Consider the following 9,610-nt stretch of genomic DNA (forward strand, 5'->3'; position numbering starts at 1 on the left):
CGATGGATGTAGTTCACCCCTCTTACGTAGAACCCGATATGTTCACCGGCGAGTGCGCATGGATCAAGCAAGCCGTGGAAGCTCATAGCGTGTGTCTGCCCGTAGCAAAAGTGCTTATTGAGGGACCTTTCGGAGCGCTTGAGACGGAGGCCGCAGTGTCATCTATGCTGCCCCCCCAGTACCCGTACCTATTTTCGAACAGGTCCGATCACCTCCTGCGCGAGAAAGGGCTTTTGTTTGGTGAGGCTAGCGTTCAGGCCTTAACCAGATCGAAGGTTCGGGAGCTCGCTGCAAAGGCGGTAGGTGCGGGGCCGACGTTGTCGAACAATGAGAAAGGGTCAGAGGCGCAGCAAGCTGATGTTCAGAGCACGTCCAAACTGAATAAAATTGAGCCTGTAGCGTTAAAGGCACCAGATACTGGAGAGGAAATGCCCGACACGAGAAAGTTAGAAGAGCTATCTGCAGATTTGCTCATCGCGCCTACGTCTGACGGACTTAATAGGTTGCTAAAAGTGAGCCGGGCGGCTTTGATAGCCGAGCAAAAGAAGGATGGCAGCCTAGAAAACATACGCTGCATTGTCAAGGAAGGTATCGCCAAGAAAAATGCTCGCTTTGTGGAAAGAGGTGGGGTCCTGTACCGGAAGTATCTAGACCGCAGGGGAGTGGAGTTCGATCAGCTGATCGTGCCACAATGCTATCGTCAGGATCTGTTGCGCTTGTCGCATGGGGGTTCGTGGTCCGGACACCTAGGAGTTAAGAAAACTAAGGACCGTCTCTTGCAAGAGTACTATTGGCCAGGGTGTTTTCGGGACGCAGACCACTTTGTGAAGACATGTGACACCTGTCAGCGGGTGGGCAAACCAGGGGACAAATCGAGGGCGCCGTTGAAGTTGGTACCCATCATTACAGAGCCTTTTAGACGGCTCGTTATTGACACAGTGGGACCTCTGCCGGTAACAACCACAGGGTACAGACACATTTTGACTGTGATCGGCCCAGCGACAAAGTTCCCTGAAGCAGTACCGCTTAAGGAACTCAGCTCAGTTGAGATAGTCAATGCACTACTGTCCATATTTGCGCGAGTTGGTTTTCCTGCGGAAATCCAATCAGATCAGGGCACAGTGTTTACTAGCGCTTTGACGACAGCCTTTCTCGAAAGGTGCGGGGTAAAGCTGTTACACAGCTCAGTGCACCACCCCCAGTCGAATTCCGTTGAGAAGCTCCACTCCGTCATGAAGCGCGTGTTGAGAGCATTGTGTTTTGAACATCAAACTGACTGGGAGCTGTGTCTGCCTGGGGTGATGTTTGCATTACGGACCGCGCCGCATGCGGCTACGGGGTTTTCGCCAGCTGAGCTGGTGTACGGTCGCTCGCTGCGATCTCCGCTTCGCATGCTTCGAGAATCGTGGGAAGGCAGGGGCGACGACCCAGTCGTGGTGGAGTACGTGCTTAGGCTCCTCGAACGCTTAAGAAGGGCACAGGAGTTGTCAGGTGAAGCAATGGCAAAGGCCCAGCAGAGGGCCAAGGTTTATTATGATCGGACAGCCAGGGCCCGTCGTTTTGAGGTGGGCGATGAGGTCATGATATTGCGCACGTCGCTAAAGAACAAACTCGACGTGCAGTGGGAGGGCCCAGCACGGATTGTTCAAAAACTGTCGGACGTTAACTACGTGGTGAGTCTGCCAGGAAAGCGGAAAGCACAGCAAGTTTACCACTGTAATCTGCTCAAACCCTATAAACAACGGGAAGCAGTGGTGTGCATGATGGTAAACGTTCCCGAAGAGCTTCCGGTCGAGCTTCCGGGACTAGGCTCAGTGACGAACAGGAAAGACACCGATCAAGTCATTAGTGACTTAATCAGTAAAGCATCGCTGTCGCCTGAGCAGAAAACCGAACTACACCAGCTCTTACAAGAGTTTCAAGGTCTGTTCTCTGAGAGGCCTGGTAGGACTTCTGTCCTTACTCATGACATAGAACTTACCTCCCCAGAGCCAGTACGATCCAAGGCGTACCGGGTGTCACCCCGCCAGAGCGATATTATGGAGGCTGAGGTAAAGAAAATGCTACAGCTCGGTGTTATTGAGGCGGGTGAGAGTGTTTATACCTCCCCTTTGATTTTAGTTGAGGTACCGGGCAAGGAACCTCGTCCTTGCGTCGACCACCGCAGGCTTAATTCCATCACTAAGGATCAAATTTATCCGATCCCTAACATCGAGGAGCGCCTTGAGAGAGTGAGTAGCGCTCAGTTTATTTCCACCCTAGATCTTGTCAGGGGTTATTGGCAGGTTCCACTTACAGAAGAGGCTAGTAGGTATGCGGCGTTCATTTCACCAATGGGGACATTCCGTCCTAAAGTTTTGAGTTTTGGTTTGAAGAACGCGCCATACTGCTTTACAAGCCTCATGGATAAAGTGTTGCGGGGACAGCAAGAATTCGCTTTACCGTATCTAGACGACGTAGCGATATTCTCCGCATCCTGGCCTGAGCATATGGCCCACTTGCGGGCAGTGCTAACCCGCCTGCGCGATGCGGGCTTGACAGTCAAGGCTCCCAAGTGCCAGTTAGCACAGGCCGAGGTTGTCTACCTCGGTCACGTGATTGGTCGGGGTCGTCGCCGCCCCTCTGAAATAAAGGTGGCCGCTGTGCGAGACTTCCCGCAACCGCGCACGAAGACCGATATTCGGTCGTTCTTAGGTGTCGCCGGCTACTATCAGAGGTACATCCCCAGGTACTCTGATATCGCGGCTCCCTTGACGGATGCTCTAAGAAAGACAGAGCCGCAAACAGTCGTCTGGGATGAGACAAAGGAAAGAGCTTTTAGCGCCCTAAAGAGCGCCCTAACAAGCCAGCCTGTGCTACGATCGCCCGACTACACAAAAGGGTTCGTTGTTCAGTGTGATGCTAGTGAGCGAGGCATGGGCGTTGTACTGTGCCAACGGGAAAATGGAGAAGTAGAACACCCCGTCCTATATGCTAGTCGTAAGCTGACCAGTCGTGAGCAGGCGTACAGCGCCACCGAGAAAGAGTGTGCGTGTATCGTGTGGGCCGTTCAGAAATTGTCATGCTACCTAGCCGGCTCGAGGTTTATCATTGAGACGGATCACTGCCCTCTCCAATGGCTGCAGACCATCTCTCCCAAAAATGGCCGCCTCCTGCGCTGGAGCCTCGCTTTGCAACAATATTCCTTTGAGGTGCGTTACAAAAAGGGGAGTCTCAACGGTAACGCCGATGGCTTAAGTCGAAGCCCCTAACGTGGGAATCAGCCTCAAAATTGTTTGTTACTGATGTTTTTCTTCCTGAGGCAGGATTTTTAACATATTGCTTTTGTGTAGTGTTTCAAAGTGATGATGTGCTTTCTACTGCAATTTTCCGATTTGTGGACGCGTTCTGAGTGCTGCTAAACTACTGTAAGGAACTAGGCAGTAGTATAAAAGGGGAAAGAGCCTGGCAGGGCTTAGTGAGGGTTGTGCCGTGCTTGCTGACTGAGCGGTTGAGTTTCGGCGTAGTTCTAACGCTTGCCGGGAACGAGAACAAAAATGTCAACTCTCCCGAAGTCACTTTGCAGTGTCCTGTGTGAACCTGAACGAGAGAACGAGGCCTTCTCTGTGCGCTGCGCTCAAGAAACGCCGAAGGATGACCGACTTCGGTTATGAGCATCATCAAGCGACATCCCTCCGGACAGCGGATGCAGTCCCCTGACCATCGGGATCTCCTTCCCCCGGCGGGGCGGTCTGTTACGTTTCGCCTACGACGCGCGGTATAGCCGGCGCGGATGCAACGGACGCCGGGGCTTCGTTCAAAGCGGCGGACATTTTGGCCCGTTCGGAGCTCCCGCAAAGCCTCCCGCCAAGCGCGTCCAGGCGTGTTTCAGTGCCACGTGTCTTCGTGTGTGCGTGTGTGTGTGTGTGCCCACGCTTGTCAAAGCGCGGCAGCCGGGGAGAGGAGCTCCCCAAGTGTGAAGCGAGGAGGTCTGACAGGCGCCGGGTTGGCGGATGCGTCACTACACTCGCCTCAACATGTCTCTCAGCGTGTCCATGCCAGCCGTCACGTGGCCTCGTCACGAGGCCTTCCTTCTTGCCCTCAACTGCGAAAGTATAAGAGCAGCTGCTCCCGGACGCCGAGGGAGGCTCCGATTTCCTCTGTTGAGTAACGTGCTCTCCCGTCTCTCCACTTCGGTCGACCTGACCGCCCGCTCTTTTGCGATGTTAGAATAAACCAGTTGTTCTGTTACCAGTCGACTCATGCTTTGCCGGGACCTTCGGATGCTTCGAGTTGTGCCCCAGGCCGCCAGGCCAACGCTATCCTTGGGGCTTGCGACCCATTTGCAACAACGGGCGTCAGCGCTGAGATTCCAACAACCGAAGGCAGCGCTGAGGTTCCAACACCACCCACTATCCAGCTCCTACCCATCCAGCTCTACCACCATACTATCAACGACCCAACTAGCGGCAACCAGGCCATCCTCGGTCTAGATCTGGACAAGGCATTTGACAATGTAGCATATGAAGCAATCCTGAGCCGAATAAACAAGCTCAACATGGGGGAGCGAAGCTACAACTACATCAGAGACTACATCGCGCCGCACAGTCATCCTCGAGGTCGACAGCGTGCCATCCAACGAACATGCACTAGGAAGCGCCGGCACTCTTCAAGGGTCGGTCATATCCCCGCTCCTTTTCAACCTCGTGATGCTGGGTCTCCCGGCCTACCTCGGCGCGATTGACGGCCTCCATCACTCCTTGTATGCAGATGGCATCACCCTGTGGGTCGACAAGGGCAGTGACGGCCAGATAGAATGCACCTTACAAGCAGCGACCTCTGCAGTCGAAACCTGCCTCTAAGACACAGGTCTCCCATGGTCTCCACTCAAATCGGAGCTGCTCCTTTTACCGCCCGCGCCGCCGGTACAAGCCTACAGGCGAATCGCGCGAATGTGACGAAATAATCCTCTATACGCAAGGCGGCTCCTGTATTTCCCGAGTCTCGAAGATACGAATCCTCGGCATGCATATAGCAGCTAGCGGGTCAAACATAGAAGCTATCCGCAAATTCGAAGGCAAGGTTACAGCGGCTACCCGCCCAATCAAACGTATTACAAACAAGCACATGGGCATGAAGGAGGACAGCGTCATGCGCCTCATACACTCTTTCGCAATAAGTCACATTACTTATGTGGCTGCCTTCTACAAAGGGAATACCACCGAAAGAGAGAAAATCAACACCCTTATACGCAAGGCTTACAAGATCTTCCTTGGCCTACCGGATTCCACGAAGGAAGGAAGAAAAAAGTGGAGAAGGAAAGGCAGGGAGGCTAACCAGTTTGCCTTCACCATTTTGCTACCCTACACATGGGAGCGGGATGCGGAGGGATGAAAGATGGAGAAGGGAGAGAGAGAGCACACAGCACAGCGCACACATCGTCAGTTAGAGTCCATACCCGATTCCACAAGCACTGCTCGTCTGCTACAGCTGGGGGCACACAAAACGCCTGAGGAAACCGTGGAAACGGCCTCGGCAGGAAGAACTGCGAGCGTAGCTGGGCCAGAGTAAATTCTGTGGACTTCGCAATCTGGCATGAACGACGTCCGCCAGCACCCGCTTGCTCCCTTCTCCTCCCGAGGTAGTGCGAGTGTACCGCCCCCCGTATTCCTGGTACGCCACTCGCTTCACTGCACGTCTATTGCTCGCGTAATGCGATCACCGTAGGCGATTCTGCTTCGTTTTGCACTTGCAAAATTTTCGTTTCTAGTTTAGGCGTTTCATTTCTTTCTTCTTTAATATGTCATCGTGGTCCTCCTGCGAAAGCCTCATTCGGAGTTCATGCTCCTCCCGCATTAAAGTGACGCGAATGTCGTTTTGTTCCAAAAGTGTATTTTCCAATAGCGCCATTCTGCTACTAGCTAGCCGTGTAGCAGCAACAGGAACCTGCACAGCTTCAAGTGGCACTCTGTCTTTTCTGGTGGAGTTTGGTCCAGTACTACAAGCAGCATGGGGTGGCTGGCTCGAGGCCTCACTGGCTGCGCACACACCAGGCGCTTCATTTGCATCAGGAGGCGGCGGGGTGGTTGTGCCGTCACTAATTCCTGTTTCTATTACTGCATCTTGCAGCCGACTGTCAGGATTGCTCAGCTCTTCTGTAAAGAAGCGGTAGCTAAGCGTGCGGATGCGCAATAAAAGTGAAATGCTCATCAAGCTGCAGGCGTTTCCACTCTTGTAATTGCGGCTCATAATGAAATGACAAGCACGTGCATTCCAAATCACTAATCAAGAGAGTTGCAGTTGATGTAATACTGCTGAAACATTCGGACGCGTACGTAAATATGGTGCGAGTACTGACTCTTTGGTACACATTATTTTCATTGCAAAGCAACTAGAACTACAGTACGCTGGTGAGATAACAGAAACAGCTTGGACCATATATGCCAGGCAAGATTGAGTGAATTTCTCCATGCTCTTTGCTCACAGCCACCGCCTCATATTGGGCTCAAGAATGTGATGACTCCATCTACGTAATGGCACAATGTAGGTAGTACTGTACCGTAGTATTTGAAAACAAGCACGTCGTTGCCAGTAATCATCGGCTGTAGCAGCCGGATAACTGGTTCCCTTTGAACTGGCGGCAAATACACTGCCAAGGGTTCTCTCAATGTCGAGGGTTCTTGAGCGCTTGCCTGGAGTCGTGAACCTGATTGATCACATTCTAATCTTCGTCAAAGATCGTCAACAGCACGACGAGCGTCTGGCAGCAGTCCTAGCTCGCCTTAAGGAGGAGGGTGTCATTCTCAACGAAGAGAAGTGTGCGTTTTGGGTCAGTTGGGCCAAGTTCCTTGGAGTAGTGATTGGGGCGCAAGGGATCTCACCAGATCCGGACAAGGTGAAAGCTGTCAGAGATGTGCCTCCACCGACCGACGTTGGCGGAGCACGACGATTGCTTGGAATGACCAATCACGTCGCACGGTTCATCATCTGCTTGGTTATGCCCACTGCAGGGCAAAGGCCTCTCCCATACTTCTCCAACTACCCCGGTCATGTACTAGTTGTGGCCATGCTGTCCCTGCAAACTTCTTAATCTCATCCGCCCACCTAACTTTCTGCCGCCCTCTGCTACGCTTTCCTTCCCTTGGAATCCATTCCGTAACTCTTAATAACCATCGGTTATCTTCCCTCCTCATTACGTGTCCTGCGCATGCCCATTTCTTTTTCTTGATTTCAACTTAGATATCATTAACTCGCGTTTGCTCCCTCACCCAATCAGCTCTTTTCTTATCCCTTTATGTTACACCTATCATTCTTCTTTCCATAGATCGTTGCGTCGTTCTCAATTTAAGTAGAACCCTTTTCGTAAGCCTCCAAGTTTCTGCCCCGTACGTGAGTACTGGTAAGACACAGCTCTCGCACGGTTCATACCTCACTTATTCGATGTTACGGAGCCCATTTGTTCCCTCCTAAACAAGAACAGCACCTGGACTTGGGGTCCCAGTCAAGAAAAGGCCTTCTCACGCCTCTAGTTGCTGTTTAGCTCCGACACGTGCATGGCGAAATACGATTCTTCCTACCACACTGTAGTATCCGCGGATGCCAGCTCCTACAGTCTGGGAGCTGTACTGCTACAGGACCAGCCTGAAGGTACTTGACGGGCTATAGCGTATGCTTCAAGGGCCCTTACTCCGACGGAAGCACGTTATAGTCAAACAGAAAAGGAAGGTCTCGCGGTGACTTGGGCCCTTTCACGGTACGACCAGTTCCTTTGCGACCTAAGCTTCGAGGTAGAGACAGGTCACCTTCCTCTGGTCACCCTTTTGGGTAACAAGGACCTAGAACTCGTGGCGCCTCGCATCCAACGAATGCGGATACAACTGATGCGATATCAGTACGTGGTGAAATATGTGCCTGGAAAGCACTTAGCTACGCTGGACACTTTGTCACGAGCTCCCTCTAATTTGCCAGCTGCTCGTATGGTAGACACCCTGGAGTTGTTTGTCAGTGAAGTGTTCAAGGAATTACTGCCTCTTGTAGCAAAACGGCTAGAAGATGTCCGCATACACCAAGCCCGAGATGGAGTCCGCTCTGCGGTCATGAAGTATTGCACGAAAGGATAGCCAGACAAAAACAAGGTGCCGCTGCAGATCGCTCCATTTTGGAAGGAGAGAGACAGATTGAGCATATACGAAGGCATCCTTCTGCTGGACCGACGACTTGTCATTCCTTCAGCCTTGCGTCAGGACATTCTCGCCCTGTTACACGAAGGGCATCAGGATTTGCGCCGCTGCCAAGAACGGGCCAGGGAATCTGTTTGGTGGCCTAACTGTAACATGCATGTTTAGCATATGGTGACCCAATTTGCCATATGCGCCGAAACTCGAGTTCAGCGTTCTGAGCCTATGTTGTCCACGGTGACACCCGACAGACTATGGCAGCTCCTTGGCATCGATCTGTTTCAACTTAGAGGGCGCGATTACGTCCTGATTGTTGATTAATATTCCAGGTTTCCTGAAGTAGCCTCCGTGGGGTCCACCACGGCACCAGCAGTCATCTCGACGATCAAGAGCTGTACTGACTGTTTTTGCATACCAGACATCGTCCGAACCGACAACGGACCGCAGTTTGTGTCCAACGAGATCGCCGAGTTTGCGCGGTCATAAGGTTTCCGTCACGAGACCAGTAGCCCGAGGTACCCCCAGAGCAATGGAGAGGCAGAGAACATGGTGCGCGCAGTGAAAGACTTGCTCTTCAAAGGTCCTGATCCCTACCTTGCCTTACTGTCGTACCGTGACACGCCCGGCCCCAACGGCATTTCCCCGGCTCAAGCCCTGATGTGAAGGAAATTTCAAACTCGTCTCCCGAAACTACCGGAACAACTAACGCCGTCGTAACCATGCCACACAAGTTTCAGGGAAAAGGACTCGTGGAACAAGGCACGGCAAGCGATGAACTACAATCGCCGTCATGCTTAAAGCCAATTGGCCCCTCTGAGCCCTAGAGACTATGTGTGGGTCACTGACAGACGCTGCAATGGTGAAGTACTTTCGCCGGCTCAGCGTCCGTGGTCTTGCCTTGTTCAGAACCCCAGAGGCGTCCTTCAGCGTAATCGTCGACACCTGGTGCTTCATTCATCGGAAGGGACCCTAGCCCAACTGTCAGCATCCCCATCTGTCCCTCCCGAGATCATGCAGCCTGCAGCACGCCAAGAAAATCCAACGCCGCCAGAACTAACGCTGCAGGAAATGGGGACACAGACTCGCAGCGGTCGTATAGTGAGACCACCGCGGCGGTTGGACTTGTAGGGCTCTGTCTCGTGAGAGGTGAAAAGTAGGGATGTAGAGGTCAGCACCTGTGTATATAAGGTGGCGCTACAATATGAAGAGACCTTTATATAAGGGGAATAAACATTGTTTTGGTTTCCGCCTTGCCGGTAGTCCGCCTCGTCCCTCGGCTCCTGGGCACAACAGCAGGGGCTGGTCCTCCCCCTAAATGTAAACGGGTTCTTCTTTAGTACAAATACATGTGCATTATGTCACAATTCTTTACATGTGTGTGCGACTCATAAATCAAGGACATCGAGGTTCTACGAGGGAACACCTTTTGAAGTCCTAGGGACCTGCTATGCACC

General features: G+C 52.5%; 1 pseudogene; it reads left to right on the top strand.

Moving 5' to 3' along the window:
- The first annotated feature begins 8,381 nt into the window (after positions 1 to 8,381).
- LOC140216544 (uncharacterized) lies at positions 8,382 to 9,284 on the top strand (annotated as a pseudogene).
- The last annotated feature ends 326 nt before the right edge of the window (positions 9,285 to 9,610 follow it).

Source organism: Dermacentor andersoni, chromosome 3, assembly GCF_023375885.2.
Source record: "Dermacentor andersoni chromosome 3, qqDerAnde1_hic_scaffold, whole genome shotgun sequence".
Taxonomy (NCBI): Eukaryota; Metazoa; Arthropoda; class Arachnida; order Ixodida; family Ixodidae; genus Dermacentor; species Dermacentor andersoni.